We start from the raw sequence: 7,324 nt of genomic DNA on the forward strand, positions 1-7,324 counted from the left end.
TGCTGGGGCTGTACCTTAATTAAGGCCACGGCTGCTTCCTTTCCACTCCTAGCCCTTTTCTAGCTATAGGAGCTAGAAAATAAAATAACACGCAGGTAAAATCCTCCATATGGACAAGAATCAAACCCAGCCTCCTTTATACCGAAGGCCAGTACGCTGACCAGTAGCCTTTGAAAAGTTGTTGTTAATGTTATTTTTGCTTTACGTCCCACTAACTACATTTACGGTATGCGGAGATGCCGATGTGCCGGAATTTTGTCCCTATGATTTCTAGCACCTTCAAATACCACCGGACTGAGCCAGGATCGAACCTGCCAAGTTGGGGTCAGAAGGCCAGCCCCTCAACCGTCTGAGCCACTCAGCCCGGCCATTTGGAAAGTAAACTTGCGTATTATACTTCCCTCATTTCTTCTCAAGCTCCAACGAATTAAATTGAAAGTGTTTAATACAGTCTCCAGGACACGGCGATTGAGGTGGTAGAGCTGGGATCTCTCGCTGAGTCCGAAAAAAAAAAACCGACTTTGGAGACTAAACGGATTTAAAAAGAACTAAGTCTGATAAAATATTAAATACGGGGAATATACAACACCTGCTGCCACTGTGGTGCAGTGGTTGGAGTGATTAGCTGCCACCCCTGGAACCTCGGATTCGATTCCCGGCTCTGCCACGAAAACCTGAAAAGTAGTACGAGGACTGGAACGGGGTCCACTCAGCCTAGGGAGGTCAACTGAGTAAATGGGGTTCGATTCCCACCTCAGCCACCCTCAAGGTGGTTTTCCGTGATTTTCCACTTCTTCCCTAAGCAAATGCCGGGATGGTCCCTAACAAGGCCACGGCCGCTTCCTTCCCTCTTCCTTGCCTATCGTTTCCAATCTTCCCATCCCCCACCAAGGCCCCTGTTCAGCATAGCAGATGAGGCCGCCTGGATAGGTACTGGTCATCCTCCCCAGTTCTATCCCCCGACCTAATGTCTCATGCTCCAGGACACTGCCCTTGCGGTAGAGGTGGGATCCCTCGCTGAGTCTGAGGGAAAAACCAACCCTGGAGGGTAAGCAGATTAAGAAAGAAAGAAAGAAAGAAAGAAAGAAGAGTGACTATAGGCTACAAATGTCCATACCCGCATCACGCTTGCACTTGATCTGCCAGTGGGACTAAAGAAAAGTAACTGGAGGCGCCGGGTATCGATCCCGGTACCTCTCGCATGCTAAGCGAGCGCTCTACCATCTGAGCTACGCCCCCGTGCACAGTGAGATATCACTGATCTCTACTCATACACAAAGTGATATCCGATCGACATCGCGCATGTATATAAGGAAAATATTCCTCACCCCTGTCATGATGAAAAATGAAAATTCACAACCTGTTTTCGGTCAATTGACCGAGTCAGAAATGGATTGAAGCCCCCCACCCCCAATCTAGCGGCGAGGATAGGAATTTTGCCGGCTGGCGAAGCCTGTCGCACTCCTCTGGGGTAATTAATAATGACTGACAGATGAAATGAAATGATATTGGTGCGTGTTTCTGGAATGAAAGATGACAGGGAAAACCGGAGTACCCGGAGAAAAACCTGTTGGGCCTCCGCTTGTTCCAGCACAAATCGCACATGGAGCGACCGGGATTTGAACCACGGAACCCAGCGGTGAGAGGCCGGCACGCTGCGCCTGAGCCACGGAGGCTCTACAGGGTAAGCGGAATAAAAAAATAAGGCCACTGCTGCTTCCTTCCCACTTCCTTGCCTATCCCTTCCAATCACCCAAGTTGTCTTCCCCACCGGGCGAGTTGGCCGTGCGGTTAGAGTCGCGCAGCTGTGAGCTTGCATCCGGGAGATCGTAGGTTCGAATCCCACTGTCGGCAGCCCTGAAGATGCTTTTCCGTGGTTTCCCACTTTCACACCAGGCAAATGCTGGGGCTGTACCTTAATTAAGGCCACGGCCGCTTCCTTCCCACTCCTAGGCCCTCCCTATCCCATCGTCGCTATAAGACCTAACTGTGTCGGTGCGACGTGAAGCAAAAAAAAAAAAAAAGTTGTCTTCCCGAAAAAATGTCTCATTCTCCAGGACACTGCCATTGACCGGGTTGAGGTAGGATCCCTCGCTGAGACCGTGAAAAACCAACCCTGGAGGGTAAGCAGATTAAATAAATAAAAGCAAATAAATATACAATACTTTCTTTCTTTCTTAGTCTGTTTACACTCCAGGGTTGGTTTTTCCCTCGGACTCAGCGAGGGATCCCACCTCTTCCGCCTCAAGGGCAGTGTCCTGTAGCTTCAGACTCTTGGTCGGGGATACAACTGGGGAGGATAACCAGTACCTCACCCAGGCGGCCTCACCTGTTATGCTGAACAGGGGCCTTGGTGGGGGATGGGAAGATTGGAAAGGATAGGCAAGGAAGAGGGAAGGAAGCGGTCGTGGCCTTAAGTTAGGGACCATCCCGGCATTTGCCTGGAGGAGAAGTGGGTAACCACGGAAAACCACTTCCAGGACGGCTGAGGTGGGAATCGAACCCACCTGTACTCAGTTGACTTCCCGAGGCAGAGTGGACCACGTTCCAGCCCTCGTAGCACTTTCCGAATTTCGCGGCAGAGCCGGGAATGGAACCCGGGCCTCCGGGGGTGGCAGCTAATCACACTAACCACTACACCACAGAGGCGGACAGTATACAATACGACGAATTTATTCCTTTTTTTCTCTCCTTTTTCGAACAACTATACAAATGTTCATTCTTACATAACGCTAGATTTTGTACTGCCAGTGGGACTAAAGAGAAATAACTGGAGGCGCCGGGTATCGATCCCGGTACCGCTCGCATGCAAAGCGAGCGCTCTACCACCTGAGCTACGCCCCCAATGTTTTGTACAATTTCACTGACCTCTACCGATACTTATAGATAGTGATATCCGATTGACATCATGCGTACAGATGACAAAGGTATTCCTCACCCGTGTCATGATATTAACTGTAATGCCAGTTGACACAGACCAGTTGTCTCCTGGGCTTTCTTTTTACACCTCTTTCCATTTACTACCCAGCCCGGCAGTCTCCATGATAACCTGATCACTTCACAGTGGTTCAGATTCCGCGTAAAACAGTTGACTCGTTGGATTAAAAGCCAGACTGAGTGCGTCAGAGCTGGTCCTCTGAGCCAAAGTTGCGGGTTCGATGCCATGTCATTTCCATGGTATTTACCAGTCTCGTGTCTGTAGATATAGTGGCATATAGACAAAATTCCTGCTCCTCGGCGTTTCCGAAAAGCGTAAAAATAATTAGTGGGACACCATAAACATTCACTGAAAGGAATCTATCAACGATTTTGTGATCCGGTAGAATACCATTCTGATATTTTTCATGTTTGTATTCCATTATATTGTGGACACAGCCCTTGAGGCGGTCGAGGTGGGATCCCTCGCTGAGTCCGAGGGAAAAACCGACCTTGGAGGGTAAACATATAAAAGAAGAAGAAAGAAGAAGTATTCCATTCTATTGTATTCTGTATGCCTTTGCTGGCGAGATGTAGTGTTTACAGTGCACTATATCTTCTGGTATAAGCTAGAATAAATTTACTTTCATTGACCTGTCTCAGTCTCATCCTTGACCTTGACAATATGAAAATGACCGAGGTATGAGGGATGCTCTTAATACCATTCGTTATGAAGCCATACCCTGTTATGAATGGTGTGAAAATATCACTCATAGGGTCGATTGGTGCATGAATTTAAGGCCACGGCCGCTTCCTTCCCCCTTCCTTGTATATCTCTTCCAATCTCACCATCCTCCCAACAAGACCCTGTTTAGCATAGCAGGTGAGTCCGCTTGGGCAAGGTACTGGTCCTCCTCGCCAGTTGTATCCCAACCCAAAGTCTCATGCTCCAGGACACAGCCCTTGAGACGACAGAGGTGGGGTCCCTCGCTGAGTCCGAGGGAAACACCAACCCTGGAATGTAAACGGGCTAAGAAAGAAGGAAAGAAAGACGAAAGAATTCCATACCAATAACTGTATTTGTGATATCCGAGAGGTTAGTTAAATCAAAATTTCCTGGAGGCGCCGGGTATCGATCCCGGTACCTCTCGCATGCTAAGCGAGCGCTCTACCATCTGAGCTACGCCCCCTGTGACGTACGGATCCTCATTAATACATATTGATAGCAACAGATGATCAACCACTATCACGTGTTCAAATAAGAATGCCAGATGAATTTAGCTTTACAGCTGTGTCACACAGATAAGTCGATCGATACCCTCGTCCTATCTGTCACTCTATTATACAGTATCACAGATAACGTCCAATCGTGATTGTACTTACGAGGAATGCTGAGTGTTAACAGTTATTTTAAGGTAGAATTGACTGAGCTCGATAGCTGCAGTCGCTTAAGTGCGGCTAGTATCTAGTTTTCGGGAGATAGTAGGTTCGAACCCCACCGTCGGCAGCCCTGAAAATGGTTTTCCGTGGTTTCCCTTTTTCACACCAGGCAAATGCTGGGGCTGTACCTTAATTAAGGCTACGGCCGCTTCCTTTCCACTCCTAGCCCTTTCCTGTCCCTTCGTCGCCGTAAGACCTATCTGTGTCGGCGCGACGTAAAACAACTAGCAAAAAAAGGTAGAATTATTATAATATTTTCCTAAAAAGAGACATTTAAACAAATTATAATGAAGCACGTCCGCCTCTGTGGTGTAGTGGTTAGCGTGATTAGCTGCCACCCCCGGAGGTACGGGTTCGATTCCCGGCTCTGCCACGAAATTCGAAAAGTGCTACGAGGGCTGGAACGTGGTCCACTCAGCCTCGGGAAGTCAACTGAGTAGAGGAGGGTTCGATTCCCACCTCAGCCGTCCTGGAAGTGGTTTTCCGTGGTTACCCACTTCTCCTCCAGGCAAATGCCTATGGAGCTCAGGGCTCAAGAAAAGTTTCGCGCACTATAATCACACTAACCAGTATACCACGGAGGTGTGCTTCATTATTCTTCTTCTTCTTAATCTGGTTACCCTCCAGGTTCGGTTTAGATTGGAAGACATAGACAAGGAAGAGTGAAGGAAGCGCCCATGGTCTTAAATTTAGTATCATCTCGGCATTTCCCTGGAGGAGATATGAGAAACCACGGAAAACCACTTCCAGGGTGGTTGAGGTGGGAATCGAACACTCCCTCTACTAATTTGACCTCCCGAGGCTGAGTGGACCCCGTTCCAGTCCTCGTACCACTTTTCAAATTTTGTGGGAGGCCGGGAATCGAACCCGGGCCTCCGGGGATGTAAGCTAATCACACTAACCACTACACCACAAAGGCGGACTGCGCTTCATTATAATTTGTTTAAATGTCTCTGTTTATGAAAATATTATAATAATTCTTAAATAGATCAATATCTCCTAACACTCATCATGTCTCGTAAGCACGAACACGATTGGACTTTATCTGTGGATGCTGTATAATACAATACAGTGACAGATACGACGAGGTTATCGATCGACTTATCTGTGTTATCTGACACATCTGTATAGCCAAATTGATCTGGCATTCTTATTTGAACACCACGTGATATTGGTAGATCATCTGTTGCTATCAATGTGGATTGACGCGGATACATGTAGGCATCGGGGGCGTAGCTCAGACGGTAGAGCGCTCGCTTAGCATGCGAGAGGTACCGGGATCGATACCCGGCGCCTCCACTGGCTTTTAATAGGCGTTATTGCTAGTAAAGAAGAAAACATGGGTATAGGATCAAGAATGAAAAGACGTAGATTGACAAAAGCTCACTAAGTCCCCTATACAACAACTCGAGTAAATGCTTTTATCTTAATTTAAAGCTACGTAAACCGAGATATCAGTTAAGTTTGTATTCACCAACATCATTATCTCGGATAACGGGCATTACCTAGGTTTAAAATTTTACCGGGTATTTGTAGACGGCTGGAACATCTATTTGAAAGAGAAAATCACAATGACGAGTAATATGATCAAGATTATGCAATTAATAAACGTCGTAGGTGGATAAAAGGACGTGGGATATACAGGATTAATCAATATGTTAACACTCAAATGGATGAAACCATTTATTAGCTTTGCATACATCTATAAACTAAATACATCGAATGTGTTAAATGATATCCTGCAAATGCTAAGTACTTGCTCACTCAACCTGTTCGCCATCACATTCATTACATAAAAACCAACGATTCACAGTAGCATTTAAAGCCCGAACACACATTTCACATCCCGTATACGGTCCTTTAGGTCATTGATGTCGCGAACCTTCCTACTGTAAACGCGCTTCTTTACCATGCCCCATAACCGGAAATCACATGGTGTTAAGGTCAGGAGATTGTGGAGGCCTGCACAACGGTTCATCACGACCAATCCATCGACCTGGAAACGTCTCATCGAGATAGTCTATAACAATACGGGCCCTGTGCGGTGGATCACCATCTTGTTGTAAATACCCTGCACGGCGGACTTCTAGTGGTAGTTTAATAATTAATGTTATTTGCTTTATGTCCCACTAACAGCTTTTTCGGTTTCTGAGACTCCAAGGTGCCGGAATTTATCCCGCAGGAGTTCTTTTACGTGCCAGTAAATCTACCGACCCAGGGCTGACGTATTTGAGCTCCTTCAAATACCACCGGAGTAAACCAGGATCGAACCTGTGAAATTGGGGACAGAGGGCCAGCACCTCAACCGTCTGAGCCACTCAGCCCGGCAGTGGTAGTTTAACAATGGCGTACTGCTGCAACATCTTTAAGTAGACGTCAGAAGTTACTGTTCGTATATGAAAAAAGTAGGGTCCAGTTACTCCAGCGGCGGTTATAACGCACCAAATATTCACTTTGGGGGAGTCACGTTCATACTCCCAAATGACTCGTGGGTTTTCAGAGGCCCAGAATATCGTGTTATGTCGGTTCACAAATCCACTTTTGTGAAAAGTGGCTTCATCGCTGAATGTCATTACATTCCGAATCTCTTGACAGATATTCGTCATCTCAGCTAAAATCTGACAGCATTCCACTCGCTTACGTTTATGCGCCACTGTAAAAGCTTGGCCGACTTGGATGTGGTATGGTCTCATCCCAAGGTCGTGTTTCAAGATGAGCCACACAGTTTTTTGAGGAATTCCTCTTTCCAAACTGCATCGTACGCTTTATTTTAATTTAGAAGGACTCTGCAACACGGCTCCCTGTACAACAGCAATGATTTGTTCACATCTTCCTGATCTTGGACGTCATGCATTGCCTCGATAGTTGTTACCTACCGATCTCGTAGCCACAAACTTCTTGCAGATGCGGTACACTGTTAAACGTCTTGGTGGGTCACGTGCAAATCGCTGTCTAAACTTTTCACGGA

At 46.8% G+C, this 7,324-nt stretch overlaps 4 non-coding genes across 4 annotated transcripts; 1 reads left to right on the top strand and 3 right to left on the bottom strand.

Moving 5' to 3' along the window:
* Positions 1-1,166: 1,166 nt before the first annotated feature.
* TRNAA-AGC (transfer RNA alanine (anticodon AGC)) lies at positions 1,167-1,239 on the bottom strand. The gene has a single exon. It is a non-coding gene; the product is annotated as a tRNA-Ala (tRNA).
* A 1,532-nt stretch (positions 1,240-2,771) lies between these two features.
* TRNAA-UGC (transfer RNA alanine (anticodon UGC)) lies at positions 2,772-2,844 on the bottom strand. The gene has a single exon. It is a non-coding gene; the product is annotated as a tRNA-Ala (tRNA).
* A 1,189-nt stretch (positions 2,845-4,033) lies between these two features.
* On the bottom strand, positions 4,034-4,106 carry TRNAA-AGC (transfer RNA alanine (anticodon AGC)). Its single transcript has one exon. It is a non-coding gene; the product is annotated as a tRNA-Ala (tRNA).
* Positions 4,107-5,582: 1,476 nt separating this feature from the next.
* Positions 5,583-5,655, top strand: TRNAA-AGC (transfer RNA alanine (anticodon AGC)). The gene has a single exon. It is a non-coding gene; the product is annotated as a tRNA-Ala (tRNA).
* Positions 5,656-7,324: the final 1,669 nt, after the last annotated feature.

The sequence above is a fragment of the Anabrus simplex genome, chromosome 3 (genome assembly GCF_040414725.1).
Source record: "Anabrus simplex isolate iqAnaSimp1 chromosome 3, ASM4041472v1, whole genome shotgun sequence".
NCBI lineage: Eukaryota > Metazoa > Arthropoda > Insecta > Orthoptera > Tettigoniidae > Anabrus > Anabrus simplex.